At 40.8% G+C, this 19,998-nt stretch overlaps 1 pseudogene; it reads left to right on the top strand.

The window, feature by feature from the left end:
• Nucleotides 1-16,264: 16,264 nt before the first annotated feature.
• Nucleotides 16,265-16,708, top strand: LOC124988202 (glucose-induced degradation protein 8 homolog; annotated as a pseudogene).
• Nucleotides 16,709-19,998: the final 3,290 nt, after the last annotated feature.

The raw sequence follows: 19,998 nt of genomic DNA on the forward strand, positions 1-19,998 counted from the left end.
ATACCTGTAATTCCAGTGGCTCGGGAGGCTCAGACAGGAGGATCACGATTTCAAAGCCAGCCTCAGAAATGGTCAGGCGCTAAGAATTCGGTGAGATCCTGTCACTAAATAAAATACAAAATAGGGCTGGGGATGTGGCTCAGTGGTTGAGTGACCCTGAGTGAGTTTAATCCCTGGTACCAAAAAAATAAAAAATAAAGAAAGAAACTGGACATTAGTAAATGTACAGTATTTTTTGAGAGACAAAGACAAGTGAGGAGATCTAAGATTACTACTTAATTATTACTTCGAGACATCTAGGCCTAGGTGCAGGGGTGGGAAACCCATGTAGAATCTAGCAGACTCCCTGAGTGGAGCAGACGGCCAAGTCCTGGGAGACTAAGGGGGAAAAATTTCACTGCAGATTACAAATCACTTTTGAGAGAAAGCGAAGGAGATCGAACAATGGAGAGTTATACCCCATTCATGGGTTGGAAGACTTAGTATTTTTAAAATATCAATTATCCCCAAATTGATCTAGAGATTTAATGTAATCCCAAACAAAATTCTTGCAGATAAGGATCTCAGTAGGAAATGACAAACTGATTCCAAAATGCACAAGGATCGATTCATAACAACTTTAAAAAAGAAGAGTAAATTGAAGATCTAATATTCATTTCAAGACTTACTATAAATCACAGTAATCAACTTGGGTATTGGTATTAAGATAGACAATGGAACAGAATAAAGCACAGAATAAGCCCACATATAGACAATTGATTTTTTTTTTTTTTTTTAACAAAGGTGGAAGGAAAGGAGATTTGGTGGAGAAGCTAGTCTTTGAATAGGTGGTACTGAAACAATTGGATATTTTGGATATGCACATACTAAGAAGGCAGGAATTTGATATGTAGTCTAACCACACAAAATTAACTCAAAATGGATCATAAACCTAGATGTAATACCTGAGACTACAAAACATCTACAAAATATAAATATCTATGACCTTCTATGACCTTGGGTTTATCAAAATTAAAAACATCTGTTTTTTCAAATCTCCCTGTTGAGAGAATAAAAACAAGAGGACGTGGAAAAGATATTTGTAGAATTTCATCTTATAAAGAACTACTATGCAGAATATATAAAAGGAATTAACTACTAGTAAATGCAGTATGAATACATATAAAAATAATTATGCTGAGTGAAAGAATTTAGAGAAAATTAATAAATATTAGATAAATCTTTTATTTTAAAATTCTATAAAAGGCAAATTAAATCTATAGTGACAGCAGATAACTGTTTTCTTGGGATGATGTGGTTGGAAAGGTCTGGGAGGGAGGGATTACAGAGGCATATGAGTATACTTTTGAGAGTGATAGATATTTTCTCTAATATGTTAGTGATGATAGTTTCCAAGATATACACATGCTAAGACTTATCAGTGTGTTTTAAAAAGGATTATTTGTTATATGTCAATTACACTTCAAGAAAATTAATAAAATCTGGCGTAGAAAAATGATAGAAGCTAAAATTGGAGAGGTAGATGAAGGCCAGGTTGTGCAAGGTCACATATACCGTCATCTTCTATGTGGTGCTGTACTGAAAAGTTTGCATAGTCGTCAGATCAGGTTCTGTACAACCCTTTAGGCAGTTCTGTAGAGGCTGAATTTGAGTGTGGCAAGACTGGAAGTATAGTGCCTATTAGGAGGTCACTGTGATATGTAACGTGAGAGGACAGGAAGACCTGAAGCAGGACAAGGGTGATATGCATGGAGAGATGGGTTGCATTGGATGTTAGAGAAACAGGAAGAAGATAAGTGGATCCTGGTGACTAAGGGCACAGAATGTGGTGGGGACAAAGGGTCTAGCATTACTGTAGGTTCTGACCATAATATGGGAAAGGGAGAAGAGGAGTGAGAACAGACTTAGAAAAGACAAGAGCTTACTTTGAACAGGTGGAATTTGATGGATCTGTGTCATCTAGTTGGCTCTGCCTGATAAGCAGTTTGGGAGAAAGGTCACAATTTGGGAGTCACCACCATAGAGCTAGAGAGCAGATGACACTAAGGAGAATATGAAAAACTCATGGGGAGAAATGGAGTCCTGGGAAGTGTGGGGGCTCAGGGGTCACATTCTGGAGGAAGAGCACTCAATGACTTAGAAAGAAAGAGGGCGGGCAAGGAGCAGTCAAGGGAACAAGGGGCCTGAAGCAGTAAATGATCAAACCCCTTTTTATTATTTTAAATGCTGATTAGTGGTTTTATTGGTTTCTATGGCTGAGTAAGAATTTACCACAATCTTACAGGCTTAAAACAATAACGTATATTATCTCATGTTTGCGTTTGTTGGTTCACTGATCAAGCAGAGTGTAACTGGGTCCCTACTGTGGCTGCATTCTCATCTAGGGACTTGATTAGGGAACAGTCTACTTCCAAGTTCATGCAGATTTTTGGGAGAATTCATTTGCTTGCAATTGCCCGATTGAGAATCCTGGCTCCTTACTTGCTGTTAGCTAGAGACTTCCCTCCTTTCCTACAGGCCAACCCAGGGTTTCATGTGGTCCTGCAGTCACCACAGGCAGCTCAGAATGCAGCCGTTTCTTCAAGGTCAGCAGGAGGGTCTCACTTCTATCTGTAAAGGTGGATTCGTATATAATGAACTGCAATCAAGAGAGTGGCACCCCATCACCTTGGCCATAGTTTATAGGCCAAAACCAAGTCCCAGGCTCTGCAAGCACTCAAGGGGAGGGCTTTACACAAGTGCATGGTGTATTGGGTCACCTCCGGGCCTGGTTTCCAAGGCTTGAGGAAGTGAGGCCAGCTCAGAGACAGTGATGGCTATTCAGGAAAAAGGCACTGGAGCTTGAGCAGGGATAATGACTGTAGAGGAGCTGAGCGGTGCCTGAGTTTGACAGGAAGAGAACTTCATAGTTTCGGCTATTATTGGCAGGTTTGAGGAGAGGGCTTAGTTTAGGGATGTTGTGAAGATAGATGATGGAGCATGTCGTAATGATATCTGGCAAGATACTTGGTAAATGGCTTGAATTATGAGGATGTACTTGATTATCTTTATCTTAAAGAGTTGAACCTCGGTGACATCTCTGTTTTATTGTCAGGCAAGGGAACTGACTGGTCTTCTCTTCCATTCCCATAAATGCATATCATGGAATAAACAGAAGTGTGAGGAGCACCATACCATGCTACAGGTGTAAGTCATGTTTCTATTTTATTTTTAATGCTATCTACAGAAAACCAGCATTAACACTCTGTGCTGTTTGGATGGCGAGGGTCCCTCCCCGAGAACATCTGCTCCCCCATAATGGGAGTAGCTGGAAGATCACCTCCTAAACCCTGGCAGATATAGGAGGGTGCACGGGGCTGAGCTGGTGGCTGAAACCAAAGAAGCCCCAAACCTGTTGTCAGAGCAGCTGCAGGAGCCATAAATTGCTTGCCAAGCAGACCAGCGACTGGCAATGGGGAGGGAGTGAAACAGGAGCAGCCTCAGTCCATACATTTTCCTTTGGCTTCTTCATCTAGCTCAGAGCTGCACGATTCAAAGTTCTTTCTTGGGGACAAACATCCCTGGTTGTATGTCCTTTGGATTTTCTTAGATTGGAGCAACTTTTCTTAGTCAGGGTGGGTGACTTGACCATTGGGCTAGCTCCCATTCCCAAGAAAGCATTGAGGAGCCTTTTTCTCATAAGACCTTCCCTGGGATTATCATGTTGATCTTTATGGCCTTGTAAACGTCTTTTTGCAGATGATAAAAAGCAATCCTGAGAACTTGCTTCTGCAAGTCAAGTGGGTTCCTCTCCCATATTCTGTGCATAAAAAGTGTGCTTTTGTGTGGGTAGTGTATGTATGTGTTGAGAAGGGGTAGATTGTAACAAATTCAAATTTTTAACAAGGGCTTTAGTTTACTTGGTGTTCCTGAAGAGTTTAAATAAAAGAGGCGTCTTGAAATTCAGAATGCTCACTAGAACTATAATAAGGGCAGTAATCTTATATAATTCTCTCCCTTCCCCCTTTTTCTTCCTCCCTCCCTCCAATATCCTTTATTGAATAGTTCCTATATGCCTACTATTATACTAGGTGCTGTAGGATTTGAAATGAATGAGTTATTGGTTGTACTGTCTATCCTTATTGTATATTGAGAGCTTCCCCCACAGTCAATAGCAGGCTTGCATTGTACATCAGTCAACAACAACCAGTGGCATATTACCTTGGTGCCATAGCAGACCCACCCTCTTTGTGGCCTGAATTTGGAGTTCTTTCCCAGCTATGCTATTGGATTTGAGTTGATCCATCCATACCAAATCCAGTGCCCTGGTGACTAAGGACCATCTTTTTTTCCCCTAGTGACTGGCCCCAGCTGGAGGCACAATCTATGACTCTGGAAGGTAGCAAAGTCAACCAGAATGCAGCTTTGAGAACTGGGAATTAATGAGTGCAAACTCTGAGCGATGCACTAGGATTATGCCGCTTACTGAGTATTCATTTCTCTTTCTTGGATCTTCTCCATTGTCATATAAGATTGGTCCAAGATTACCGTGAAAAAACAAACAAACAAAAAACCAAAAATGAAAACAAAAAAACCCACCACTGTCACAGACCTGCCAGAGCAAAACTTCTTAAAAAATTATCTATGGTCTCTCTCTGTGTTTTCAACACTTTTCTCTCCTCTCCTTGACAGTTGGGCTTCTGTTCTCTCTGCAGTGATATTGCTCTTGCAAGGTCACCAGAGCTTTTCACATTGCCAAATTCAACTATATTTTTCTAGAACTATTTTCTCATCTCAGCAGTATTCAAGTCACTCATTGCACTTTCTAGTTATTTTTCTTGATTATTTCTCTTTTGCTTGGCCTGTACGTACTAGAGTGCCCACGTAACCTCAAACTCTGCTCTGTTATGAGTTTACATTGTTCCAAAGCTTTATATAGTATCTGTATGTGGATAATTCCAGATTTACTTCTCCCCAGTCTTTCTCCTCATTATTCAACTTCCATCTTGACCACTCTGAAAGTCTAAGAAGAACCTCAAAGTTAGCATAGCCAATACTAACTTTATTCTCACCTCTACTTTATGCTCTTTCTCCATTCTTCCATTCTTCCTCATTTTAGAAAATGAAACTCAGTAGTTTAGGCCCCAAATCCAGTTGCTATCATCTTTGATTTCTCATTTTCTTCATACTCTACATCCAGTCTTTCAGCAACTCGTTCTAAGTGTCTTACATATGTATCTCCTCCAATCCAGTAACCCTTATTCCAAACCATCGTTTCTTGTCTGATTTATAACCACTTCTGCTTCCCTTCAATCAACTTGTACCTAATTAGCCATACTAGTTTTAAAATCCCATATCAAGGCTGGGGTTGTGGCTCAGTAGTAGAGTGCTCATCTCACAAGTTTGAGGCACTGGGTTCCCTCCTCAGCACCATATAAAAATAAATAAATAAAATAAAGGTATCGTGTTCATTTAAAATTTTAAAAAATCACATATATTTTACATTATGATTTAAAATCTTTTAATAGAGTTCCATTTTATTTTAATTAATTAATTAGTTTATTTTTGGTACTGGGGATTAAACTCAAGGGCACTCGACCACTGAGCCACATCCTCAGCCCTATTTTGTATTTTATTTAGAGACAGGGTCTCCCTGAGTTGCTTAGGGTCTCCTTTTGCTGAGGCTGGTTTTGACCTCAAGATTCTCCTATCTCAGCCTCCTGAGTTGCTGGGATTACAGATGTGTGCTACCATACCTGGCAAGTTCCATTTTATTTAAAATAAAATCTAACAGTTTTATCATGACCTCCTCTATAAACTGAATGGGCCCTGCAACTTCTTTCATGTGAACACCTACACTTCTGCTTACATACTTTGCTCCAGCCACACTGACCTCCCTTCCACCTGTAGGTGCTACAGCTCCTGCCCACTTTGGTCCCTCTATGCTTATCCTTCTGCCTCCAGATTTTCCATGGCCATCCCTGCTTGACATTCGAGCCTCTAGACACACTGCTGCTTCAGGATAGCCTTCCCTGAATATCTGAAGATTCTAGGCAGCCTTGTTACCCGCACCACGCCATCACATCTTACTTTTAATATTCTGTTTCTCATTATCTGAGATTGTCTTGTTCACTTATTACTTACTGTGTGTTGCCTGTCTTCTCAAGAGGGATGCCCCTTGGTGGGAACACAGACCTTGACTATCTTATCTAACACTCGATACCCAAATCCTGTGACCAAACCCAGAGCAGACAGTGGTTGTTCATAAGTCACCCCCTACTCGTGACCTCTCCTTCTTCCTGTCCTATGCTGAGTAAAGGTCTTGAACTCTTGATGATCTAAAGGTCCTATATGATCTGCAACCTCTTCTTTACCTCCAGTCACCCTCTCTGAGTTCATCTTTCCTTCTCACTCCAGTCACGCTGGCCTGCTGTCTGAATGATGAGCACACCAAGTCAGGCTCCTTTCATGGGGTCTTTGCCCTTTCTCCCTGTCTGCTGAGAAATTTCTCCACTGAGATATTCATGGACTTGCTCCTTCACTCTTTTGTGTCTTTATCTAAGAGTTTCCCTATCACAGATTTTATTTTCTATCCTAACAATTCCTCTCTTCTATGTTTTATTTTTGTCCTTGACACAATGTGGTCTAAACTGCTACATATTTTGCTTACTTTTCTTGTGCATTTTATGTCTTTATCACTAGGCTGCAAGTTCTCTGAGGTCAGGGATTATTGTCTGTTTAGCTTACTGCTGGATTTTAGTGCATGAGCAGTTCCTGGCACACAGCTATCCTCAGTAAACACTTATTGAATGAATGAAAAATTAGGGAGGTTCTGGTAGATCCCATTACAAATTCTGGACATAATTAGAAAGTCATCAAGTGATTCTAAGAAGAAACATGTCAAATAGTTTTCTGTTGAAAAAAGATCCACTTAGAGATTGGGACAAATGGATTGGGAGAGTAAATGTGGACTTTATGTGACTTTATTAGGGAGAATCTTGCAAGAATTTGGGGTGTGGTAGTGGGATTTTGAAGGGGGTGGATTTGTAACAGTGAAGAGGCTGAATCTATAAGACTTGGAGATTGATTAGAAGTGGGAAGCTAAGCTGTATCAAGAACAAATCTAAGGTTTCTAGTGTGAGTAACTGTGTGAATGGTTGTTCTATTCCTGGAGACAGAAAACACTAGAGGAGGAAGAGATTTCAGACAGAAGATCAAGGGCTCAAAGTCTTTGGACTTGCCTGTTTTGGATGTCTAAGAGATAGCCAAGTGGAAATTCTGTGTTGGCAGTTGGAGATTCGGGTTAGGAGCTCAGATGATTTGAGTCATAGCACATAGATAGCACATGAAGCCATGGAAGTGGATGATAAACATAAACCAGTATCAGGTCACACATGTGAGACCAAAACTCACCAAATATTTTTTCAGTTCCAACATGGCGATTTCTCTCTGGGAGATTCATTTGCTATACTGAATGTCTCCAAAGTCTCCAACAGGGACCTTGAAGCCAGTTTCTTCTTCCTGTTGAGCCCTACCTATGACTCTCTCAACAGGGTTACTCTGGACATACAATCAGCCCTCCCTGTCCACAGGTTCCTCAAATATGTATTCACCCAACTGTGGATAGAAAATTCTTGGGAAAAATAAAAAGCAGCATCTGTGCTAAATGTGTATAGATTTTGTTTTGTTGTTTTTTTTTCCCCTAAATGAATAACTGTTAACATAGCATTTATGTTGTAGTATGTATTTTAAATAATTTAGAGACAATTTAAAGTATAGGAGAGGATATCCATGGTTTATATGCAAATACAACATCATTTTGTATAAGATACCTGAGCATCCCTGGATTTTGGTATTCTCAGAGGGTCCTGGGACCTACCTCCCAAGGATACTGAGTGATGACTGTAATAATAATCCTATGTTTAGATTCAGTTCTGTTTTCAGGCCTTCCCTTTTCATTACCCCAGAGTCTGGTCCATCAACCACTGACTGAGAAAAAGAGATGAGGGGATGGTGACAGTCACCAATCTCTGCTGCAGATGAAAGACTTTTTTTCCCTTGGGGCTTCTGTATGTATCTGCGCTTAGTGTTGAGGGTATACATGTAAAATACAATCTTTTTTCTTCTTCCCTGCTTTTTTTTCTTTTTCTTTTAAAACTGGTTCAATTGGTTATCCTTTTAAATTTTATTTTAACTTCAAACTTGGTTGAACTCAGTAACTTGGCAAGACTTGCTCTGGTCCCATTCAGATTTCTCAGGAACAGCTGTTGGCCATGGATGAATACCTTGCTTATTCTGGGGTCTTCTATGTGGCTTCTCCAAGTAGCTTTTGACTCCAAAGCACCTGGAAGTACAGTCCGATCTTTTAATTCTTGGGTAGGAGATGGCGTACTCTGAGGACAGGCAGCTGCCTCCCTTCAGGAAGAGAGGGAGCAGGTGGGGCAAGAGGGCGCTGTGTCACCAAATCCCTTGCAAATTTCCCCCCTTCCTCAGCAGAGACTGCCAATCAGGCTGAATACCACGGGGAGATTTTTTCCACTGTGAACAACTGTCCCTGGTACAGGGAGCTGGAATCATGTTTCAGGAATCTCCTATTGCCCTTAAGAAGCCACACTGATGGCTGTCAAGTGTGTGCAGGGGATTAGAAGGCTCCCAAGAGAGGTGATGAGTCAGGAGGCACTGGAGTGGAAAGCAGCCTTCTGGAGGGGTGGCCAGTGGAGGGGGGTCAGATATTTCCTGCATTCACTTCTACTTTTCATAAAAGTAAATTAACCAAATCATAATAACTCACAATTTAAAAAATTATTTGCTTCATTTAGTTTTATTTTTTCTTTACAGTTCATTTCATTTCAGTTTTTAATCCAGCTTAAAACATAGTATTATGAAATCTAATTTAAAATTACTAAAATTAGTTGAACACATAATAATACACTCTTTTTTATTATTCTCATTTAGCTCTGGAACATATTATTGCCTTCACTCCCAGCACTGTCCTTCTCTATTTTTAAATCACACATGCTGTTATGCATGAGTACATCTTCTTAGTAAAATTTCCAAATAACACCAAACCCTTGCATTTGAAAGCACATTATTTACAAAGTGTGTTCATATTTATCTTCTCTACTACTTTCCTAAAGAAACAGATCCATTGCTACTTGTCTGACAGAGGAAGAATCTGAAAGACAGAGACCAAGAGAGTATGGAAGTCAAACTAGGATCTTCCCTCCTCTACACAGCAACTTCCCACATATGTTGGAGAAGAGTGAGTCCCCCAAGGTCCCATCCACAATAGGATGAAGCAAAAGGAGGACACTTACTAGAAGGTGTCCTTGGCTTTTGCTGTGAATCTGCACATCTTTTAAAGACCCTGGGAAACAGCCCCTGTGGGCAGGCTTTTCCAGAGCAATATGGGGCAATAGAGATGAAGGGAGAAGATGAGGGAGGCTGCTTACAGGTGGTAGGTCAGGAGGCAAATCCCATCTACTTCCTAATTTTGCTTGATGACCTTAAATCACTGACTGGGAGGCTGTGTGTCTCCTGACCCTGGCCCAAACCCTTTGTTAAAGTCACCTAGTTTATATCAGGACCCTTTCTTAGATCTCATATCTGGGGGCTAAGAGTGAGGGAGCAGGTAGAGTGATGGTGCTTTTGGTGAGCAAAGAGGTGGACAGAGATTCAAGAGGGCAGCCAGTTAGAGCCAAGTAATGCACAAACATCAAGCCTTGGGAAATGATACACATATTCCATGCCCACAACATTTCCTCTCTGTGCCTGTGGCTCCGTCCAACATCATCAAGGCAAACCAGCTAGGTGAGGTGGCTCCTCTCCACTTCACTCCCACCACTTCCTCTTGAGTACTGTGTTATAGGTCTTGAGTTATTTAGGTCAATATTCTGAACTCATTTTTCCAATATTCACCTGTATACCCATGTTGTTGGGGGACTTTGGGCAATGAGAGTGAAACTGAAAGAATGTTTTATCTGATCCTCACACTCACTTAAAAGGACCTGACCTTACCTGGACTCCCTCCTCTAAGATTGACTGGGTACGAGGTGGTACATTCATTCCCTACCCTGATACCTACATCATTAGAATTAACTCTCTAAATTCTAGATTATTAGAATTCTCCTGAAATGGAGAATTGGGAAAAATAGCTCATTTTTAAAGCACTGGGTAAGTCAGACTCAGGTTTGAGCCAATGCCAAAGCTGCAAGAAAAGTCTCCCACGTTGAGCCTCAGAGTTCCATTTTTCAAAGGTCTCTGATAGGGAAGGTGATCCAAGCACTGGGCCTCAATTTGCCCTCAGCCAGCTGTGGATCTCAGATAAGTTATCTTCTGTCTGTAGGCCTCTGTTTCCTCATTGTTAAAATGAGTGCATGAGACTAGCTGATTGATATTGACAATAATGATAGTGATAATTGATAAATGGGTAATTCTAATATCTTCTGATGCAAAAGGCAAGGCTTCTCAGCTCAGAAGATCTGCAAGGACACAGAGCTGAGGGATATTACTTCTTGGCTTTTAAAACTCTGGGAATGTATGACTTTGCCACTCCTTCCAGGGTTCTACCCGCTTCCCTCACTGTTGTAGATTTTCCCCACTGTTCTCCTTGATCTAACCCCCTTCATGTTGATGCCTCTTATTTTCTGGAAATGGATGCATGCTGAGGGTTACCTGGCAATGATGACTCTGCTCAACCACATCATTCTGCCCCATATGATTGAGAAGAACCCTCTGAGAAGACACAGCAAAACTGCATGCTCTTATTTGATTCCTCTGTTAAAGAGTGCTTAAACATGTTGGGTCCCCTTGGCTCAGCACCTCATGGAAAGAATCCTTTTTGCAGAAACAATGGTGCTGCTGTCCTTATCTCGGGGGTTCTGTGAGCTTTTTCATTGACCCTGCATGCCAAAATGTTTGTGATCCAATCTCAGTGCTCTAGCACATCTCATATGTTCTTGGGTGAATAAAAAATGCATTAGTATTCAAAAGAACAAGCGATATGGACCAGGTAGCTTGTTTTTCTAGAAATGACTGAATTCTGCCAAACTACAGAAAACCAACTTCTGAAATCCCAACTGGTGTTTGTGGAATATATTACTTCTCTCAGATTTTGTGGGTGTTTTATACCCAAGTATGTAAGTCAGAGTTTCCCAAAGAATGTTGGAACCACTAGTTCCAAGAGAAAAGATGGATCTGTGATGAAATAAGTAGGATTCCTTTCTTCTGGACTTCTCAGGGAATTTAGTAAGCAATTATACTTTGTCAGTCTTTAAGAGAAGGTATAATGTTAGGTTTATCCTAAAGTTATTTGACCATAGAATTTGTTTTTTCATGGGTTATTTTCCTGAATTATTGAGTCACACAGAATATACTTTCAAAGTAGGGTGTTAGTCAGATCCTGAATTTTCTATATAATTGTCCTATATTTGGGAAGTGACTTTGGCAGTTCCTTCAAAAGAATTTTTTTAAGTCACAGAAAAGACAATAGTGCTATTGTACATGCTATCACTTAAAACCCCTTGGCACAGATTATAATACTTGTTTTAAAATGAGAAAATAAAGGTAAGAAAAATGAAGAAAATAAGAACAGTCTATAATCTTACTGCTCAGCAATTATCTATTACCACTTTGATTGATTTACCCTTTCAGTCTTTTGTATACTTGTATACATACAACATACCGCTCCACCTCCTGAACTAAAGAAAAAGTTGTATTGGTTTTTTTGCGGGGGTACATCCCAACCCCAGTGAAGAATCTGTTTCTTGAAAACTTTTGGTCCTTTTGAAGTGAGTAGGAGTAGAGAAAGGGTGAAATATTGAAGGGAAACTCGGGAGTTGAGTAATCCATTGTGTTATGGATAAATGTACCGTGTCTTCCAACGAGAACACATACACCTCCGTTGGGACCAAAAAAGTCTTTCCTGGCTATGTCACTTTCCTATAGCTGCCATAATAATGTAGTGCAAACTTAGCAGATTAAAATAATTCATCTACTATCGCACCATTCTGGAGAACTGAAATCAGCATCATTGGGATTTAGATAAGGTGCTGGTTGGGTTGGTTCCTCTGGGCAACTTGGAGGGAGAATGTGTTTCCTTGCCTTTTCCAGTTTCCACAGGCACCTGCATTGCTTAGATTATGATTCTTTTCTTGTGTCATAAAAGATTCTCCTTCCATCATAACATTTCCTACACTGACTTGATCTTTGGGGACCCTTGAGATTACATTGGGCCCAGCTAGTAATGCAGAAAAACCCTCCCATTCTGAGAACCCTAATGTGGTCATATAAACAGAGACCCTTTAACTATGTAAGGTGAAATAGTCAGAGGTTCTAGGGATTAGGGCATGGACCTCTTCCAGAGGGCCATTTTCCAGCCATCTACATTGATGTTTTGTTTATTTTTAAAGATTTAAAGGTAAAAATTGGGTGTTCATTTTCTGGAAGTCACAGTCTCTAAGGACTATGATTAATCTGGTGAATATGAGAGTTTGATGGTTGCAGAAAGTCAACTATAGTCCACTTGTGTCACCTGCCTTGGCTGACAGCTGCTCTCTGGGACTGATATAAAGGACTTTGGACATCTACTGCACTGAGGGGACAAGTGGGCATTCTTGGCATGGTTCAGAGTTAGGTCCCAAGGGCTGTGGTGTACTGTCCTTTCCTTTCTGAATTTGAGAATTTAGCACTTCAGAGTGTTCCCTCCACATCCCTGCCTTGGCTGTGTGCCCCCTTTGAAGTTCTGTAGCAGTTGTTGTCTATAAATAAGGCATGCCCAGGGCCATCAAAGCGCGGAGATGAAGGGCATGGCTCGTTTACGAGAATATTGAAAGTGCAGGACAATGTTAGGGAGCGATCCTGGTTTCATCCTTCTTCCTCAACCTGTCCTCAATCCTCCCACCTTCAACTTGGTGTAAAAAATACATGAAGGCTCCAGAGAGAATAATCAAAGCTCTGTCACACTTGGCAGACTCTTTCTGGCTTCTCTTTAACAAGGAAGAAGAAAAATAAACTAGCATTTGGATTAGAGCCCAGTAGTCCTCATCAGTTCAGACTTCTGGAACAGCAGTACCTACTGGTCATCTCCCTGGGAGGGAGCACTAATGATAACCCTGATTGCTAGGCTTACACTTGCCTTCTTATCCTTGCCTCTACTATGCTAGTTTATCTCATTTCATCCAATTTATTGCACCCTGGAGTTGGAGTATCAGAATTTCTACTTTGCAGATGGGAAACCAGGGCTACAGAGAGGTGAATCATTGCTTTCGCCAAAGCCTTCCTTTTAGGCACACATAGAAATTCTAATAATTGAACTTTATCCTGAGGTGTACTGATGGAGCTGCTCAAGGTGGGGATAAATGACCTTGGTCTGCAGCTGCTCCATGTGCCATCTGAAAATGGCTCCATGTGGTACTGAAAATGGAAAGACTTCTGTATACCTCTGACCCAAGTCATGGTTAAGTAACTTGTCCAAAATTAAGAGACTAGTAAACTGTAGATCTGAAGTCAGTTTGTCTGCTACTTGAGTCCATATTTCTTTTTTCTTTCTTTCTTTCTTTCTTTCTTTCTTTCTTTCTTTCTTTCTTTCTTTCTTTCTTTCTTTCTTTCTTTCTTTCTTCACTAGTCTCTCTGGTAGCATCTCAAATTGAAATCATCATCTCACCTCTGAAGCATATCCTCTTCCCAGTTATCTTGTGGTCTCTCTTAGGTTGTTTTCCCTAGAAACAGCCTGAGACAGACAGTCTTGGGCAAGGTGTTAATTGAGGAAGCGGCCTCAGGAGATAATGTGTAAGAAGACCAGGCAGGAAAGGAAGCCAAGCAAAGATGTGGTTTAGCTGAAGTTAGTCTAACCTCAGCCTGATCCCTTAGGGGACTCTGGAGAGTGGTGTCACCATAGTTGTCTCTCTTTGAAGTGAGTAGTCTGGACTTTTGTACTCCACAATATCAGTGTTTGGGGCTTCTTGGAGGGAAGGGTGTGATCTTCCACTTCTGAGGGAAGGTGACTCCAGAGCTGAGGAGGAGTCTCCAGAGCAGAATGTAGCTACCAAGGAAGCCTCACTGATAGCACCTGGGAAATGGGTGTAGCATCCTGGTAAAGGGGATCTGAACCGGGTGTCAATGTCTCCCCCATGATCTCAGTCACCACACTGCCATTTACCCAGTTGCTCAAACTAGGAGCCTCATTCATCTTTGATGTCCCTTTGTGTTACACTATGTCATTGGTCACATTCTCTTGATCTATACTAGAAATTCCTTTCACACTTGTTCTATCTCTTTGATGCCTCTGGATGTTGCTGGGGTTTTATTATTATTGTTATTATTATTATTATATTAGTATAAATATCTTCAAATTATTTTATTTGTCTTTTTCCCTGAACCATTCCACAAAACTCCTTGTTTCTCTTCTGCATCCATTTTTCCATCCATCAGTCCACACAGGCTCCAGGGAATCCCTTTGTGTTTGCTTCTATCATTGTATGACCTACAAACATGAACAGCATTCCAAAAGGATAAAATCCTATTTCCATGGCATGGCCAAAACTGCTCTTTGTGGGTTGTTCTTCCCACCTGTCTGTCAGTACTTCTCATTCTCCTGGTGCTGCTGCACAGCCACCTGAGGTGTTTATACTTTCTCAGGCACCTGCTAAGTTTTTGTTGGATTAATTGATGATTGAAGAGTGGTGATTTTGTATTCAGGTTTACATTTGGGGGTTGATATGGAAAAATTTTGTATTTCTGATGGACTAACACATTGACTCAGGGTGCTCTGTTTTAATTCCAGGTGTGAACCATGTTACTGTGGCATGAAATCTATTTTCTCTTATGTTCCACTTGCTTTAACTTATAATAATCTTGTGACTGTCTTACCTGATTAAGGTTAGTTTGTTTATTTTTTAAATACTAGGAGGTTGAGAATTATTCTCTAATAATCAAAATCTTGCTGCTTCTGAATCTATCTAGGCTCTGCTCCCAACCCCACACTGAGCCTGTTTAATTTGACTTATTTTGTGAGCCCGAGTCAGTATTCAATGTCTTCATTGAAAAGACATGGAGGAATCAATTACTTCATAAGGTGATATGACTGATCTTTACAGATGATAACAAGATAATTAGTCAGTTATTATTATCTTCCTGTGGTGCTGGTCAAGAGTTGGTGGGGCTGGTTGAGGGATCCAGGAAATGGAGCTCAAGAAAAGGAACAATAAGATGCAGCCCAAAGGTGAGTGTGAGTCCAGGGCCAGGGGGTCATCCACATGCAGCATTATTCAGGAGTGGCCGGGAAGGGCCCACGTCAGGTCTCAGTTAGTGAGTCTACAACCAGAGACTGAATAATAAAATCAAATATTCTCTTTCTTTGATGAACAAAGAAAGCAGGTTTTGAGGATCAAGGAGGGCAGAGTCTGAAACTCTGACAGGCCTTCAACCTTCAACTTGGGTTGAGAGGGAGCTGGATCCCTCTCAAAACTGGATCAGATCAAATTGCCCACCCCCCTTTTTTCTTTAAATGATCTACTTTTCCCCCATATGTATCAACCTCTTATTTAGAAATGTTGTATAAGGTTTTTTTTTTTTTCCATAAATACAGATCTTTTGTTTCTATTCACTCTGTGGGTGACTGCAAGTCTCATGGCAGTTCACCTACTGAATTTGACCCCAGAAATCTCCAATACAGCATGGGGCTGCGGTTTGGACCTCAGGACAGCATCAATAAACCCTAATGTCTATGGTCTTCAACCTTGTGTTACAGTGTCTCCCAAGGCCAATTGATCCTACCCAGTTCTGCACCTTTGTTTTGCAGGTTTTCATTATGCAGCTTCAGTCATAATTTTGTTGTTTCCATTCCTGTCAAGAAAAAGTAGTCCCTCTCTTCTCTTCATCTATAGAAGTCTCACCCATCTTTTCATGTCTCCTTCAAATGCCAGCTCCTGCAAAGACCTCCCTGATAACCTCCAAGCAAAGTGACCACATCTTCCTCTGATTGTATCATTTGTCCTCCTTCTGTAGCACTTCCCCTGTCCTGTCCTCCATGGGTTTGTTTGTAACTGTTGATTTTTTTCAACTAAACTGAAAGTTTCTTGAGAGCAGAGGTTACATAGTGACTTTCCTAGCAGCTAGTGTAGCATCTGAGGTGGGTGACCAATGTTTGTTTTTATGTTTAATTGGATTACATTAAAATCAAATATTCTCCCCCCCCCCCCATTTCCAGGGGCCCTGGGAGCATCCACAGAGCCTCCACCAACCAGATTGCCTGGTGGGAGGTGAGAGTTGCAAGAAATAAACCAAAATGAGTTATGCGGAAAAGCCTGGTGAAATCACGAAAGAAGAGTAGATGGAAAAACTCAACAACCTACATATTCAGTGAGCTACTTGGTGGTTTTAAGGAAGCAGCAGAGAAGCTTCAATCGGAATCTGGAATTGCATCCACTGTGGACCTGGAAACTCTTAATGAGCAAATCTGGAGATGATTCTGGAGGGTCAGATTCAGGAGGCCATCACATCCATCAACAGCCTCCATCTGAAGCTCTTGAACACAAACCAATACCTTTACTTTCATCTAAAGGTTTGGAGTGAAGTTAACCAAGCCGTTCCAGATGATGAAAATCATGAGTCAGCACCAAAGCTGGCAAAATTACCGAAACTGCTACTTTGGACTCAGAATGAGCGGACCAAAATAAAATAAGCCCAAAGGACAGAACTTAGCAAAAGTGTGATCGAGGAGCCCAAGTAGGGCCTGTGCAGCCCAACCCCACACATTCCCACTGTGCAGGACTCACCTTCCCTCTTTGTGATGGAAAGATTTTCACAGCAGCAGGAAACTTTTTTCCTCTTGTACTTTCTTTCTTGACTCTACATCTTAAACGGAAAAAGGCTCTTTTAAATACTGGAAGCCCCATGGTGAAGAGAGCCCTCTGGGAAGACTGGCTAACTGTGCATGTGGTGTGTCCTGAGGACATGGACCCCTTGTGTCACTGTCGGGGTGCTCCTGTGCCTGGCTACCATAGGGTGCCGGGTTCATAGGGCTGCTGGTTAAATCCAGGCCTCCCCCTGGAGGGACTTGAAGAGCACTCCTCATTCTTGCTTTCTATGAACTCGTAGACTGACAGACAATACCTTTGCTAATTTTCCTAAGTCTTGTCAGAACTTCCTCTTCAAGTTTTCACTCATTCCTTGTTTTTATTTGTTTTTTTTTTCCTTCCACAGGAAAGAATAAATAAATTTGTAAATCCTAATTCAAAGATGACTTTTGTGTGAAGGTAAAAAAAAATTAAATGTTCTCATTTTCTGTGTTCTGTTTCTCCTTTAAATGATAAACCAATGAATTCAATGAATGATGTCATGCATTAGTTGTGGGGTCAGTTCTTTAGAACCATGGTAGCATGTACTGATGATAGGATCGGTTCTTTAGGACCACTGCTAAGCCCATCTGTGCTGGGATCTCCATAAGAGCTGAGGAAGAGAGATTTCTAAGTGTATCTGACTTCTCTACATTACATCTAAAGCTCCCAATGGCACTGGTGCCCACTCAGCCCATACAGCAGATGCATACATCAGTCATGGCTGCAATAACATATTTAGGTCAATAATCCAGAGACTTGGTTGCTAGATGTGCAAGGTTAATCACTGTAAATTTAGAAGAGCTTCCTGATATTTCTTGGTGCCACTTCTATTCCATCTGTAAAGTGGTACAATGACTCATAGGGCTGCAGTAAGGTTCACATGAGTTAATCTCTAAAAAAAGAAAAAAAAAAAAAAGGAAAAACTTAAGAGAAAGCAAAACACTCCACCAAACCAAAATCCCAACTGCATAATAATAGGATACTGATATTGGAGCACAGTGTTTCATACGTAATCAACACGACAGCTGGTTTGCCATAATTTTACAACTTACAGCTTTTCTTATTTATCCTTTACCCATCTGTCTATTCATTACTTCTTTTGATGTGCACCTATACTGCATCATATAGGATATAACAAAATTAAAGCTGGTTTGGCCCTCACATAGGTCCTTCCCAATGCTGAAATCTCCTGAGTCAACTGCTCAAGTTCTCCTTCAGCAGAATAACAAGGGAGATCTATGAGTTTTCTCTGGTGATCACCAATTTCTGAACAATACTTTTTTCTTCCACTGCTCATTAGTTTGTGATCTGGGTGATCTGGGAGAGTCTGGCTAGTATAGTTTTCCTTTTACAGCTGCATCGGAGAGTCAGACTGTAATCAGGTATTGCTTAGTAGTAAGAATCAGAAGTGGCAGCTGATTATTTGATTTGAATATCCAAGCACATCCAGTGTATGGACCAAGTGCAACCTTTTACACAAAAGGTTGGAATGAGACTGATCTGGTTCTCAAAGCCCAAGGCTACCTCTCACTAGCTGGGTGGTCTTTCATCCATGTGTAAAATAGATACTGATAGAGCCTACCTGGTAAGGTAGTTGTGAAAAAAAAAATGAAAATTTAACAGAGAGGTCAGTAAAGTCTAGTAATGATTAACTATTTGCATTGAATATCTGATGTAGGTATACTTGGTCACATTTATTCACTTATTCATCCAACGGACGTTTACCAAGTATCTACAACATGCTGGTTCCTGTGAGCAATATGGACGCTGTTCCTGTGCTGATGGAGCCTGTTCATCTTTATTTAAGTAACCCTGGGAAATGGATGATCTGATTTGGTAGTGGTAGTATTGGGGAGGTCTTCAAGATGTTGAGTATCTGACAGATTTTTGTCCTTAGCCTTCAGTAACAGCAGCCAAACAAGGGGTAGTTGCCTTTTTCTGATTTTAAGTGAGTCCTAAGTCCATCCAGATTCATTAGAATGGATGGGTATACCCTGTCTTTTAATGAAATAATGGACAAAGAATTTGTAGCCAGTTTTTAAAAACTATCACACCACCCAGGATTACGAACAAGTTGTCTGAATGGTCTGCTTTGTTGAATTAGTCTTATAGGAAATTTTAAATCTTATAGGAAATTTTGATCTGCAACTAATAATGATGTTTTCATTATTCAAGTGTGAAGGCAGTCTTGCTTCTAGTGTGTTAGCATTCCCTCATTTTGTCGCTTACATGTTCCACACATCAGTTGTTGGATTCTGTGTTGTTTTATCAAGCATGCAACATTTGCCAGAAAAGGGCAAACATTTTGTTTTAGTTAGTTCTTTTGCTGCTGTGACTAAAAGACTGGATCAGAACAATTTTAGAGGAGGAAGAATTTATTTGGGGGCTCACGGTTTCAGAGGTCTTGGTCCATAGAGAGCTGGCACCATTCCTAAAGGTTCTGGGTGAGACAGAACATCGTGGTGGGAGATTGTGGTAGAGGGAAGCAGCTCACATGATGATCAGAAAGCAGAGAGAAAGACTCTACTTGCAGATACAAAATATCTATGCCAAATCCTCACCCCCAATGCCCACCTCCTCCAGCCACACCCTACCCACCTTCAGTTACTACTTAGTTAATCCCCAGCAGGGGATTAATTCACTAATTGAGTTAAGGCTCTCATAACCCAACCATTTCTCCTCTAAACCTTCTTGCATTGTCTCACACATGAGCTTTTGGGGGACACCTCACATCCAAACCATAACACATTTCTTCCATTTTAAAATAATTTCTTTTAAGATATAAAACTTGACAGTACCATAACATTCTGTTCCTAAAGCAAGTATTCCACTGGGCTACAGAAAGATATGACTTCAATGTCACTCATAATTTTAAAGCTGTGAGATATACTTCTGAAATCTCAGTTGGGCTTTCGGACCTCAGACAGTAACATGGCATTAAACTAGAAAAAAATTAATTGCTTTCGTGTTGTTGCTCCCTGCTGGTATGATTTATTTTAAATTCTTCTGAACTCAGAGACAAGGAGCAATACTGTAATTCAGAAACTGACACATGTTATTTTGCTCACATTTGTCATAGATGCTCCAAATTCAAAGAAAAGAAGAATTCTGTGGTTTGGGAAACATTGGCTATTGCAACATCCATTTTATCTGATGTGGCAGTTATTGAGTTACTACACAT

Source organism: Sciurus carolinensis, chromosome 7, assembly GCF_902686445.1.
Source record: "Sciurus carolinensis chromosome 7, mSciCar1.2, whole genome shotgun sequence".
Taxonomy (NCBI): Eukaryota; Metazoa; Chordata; class Mammalia; order Rodentia; family Sciuridae; genus Sciurus; species Sciurus carolinensis.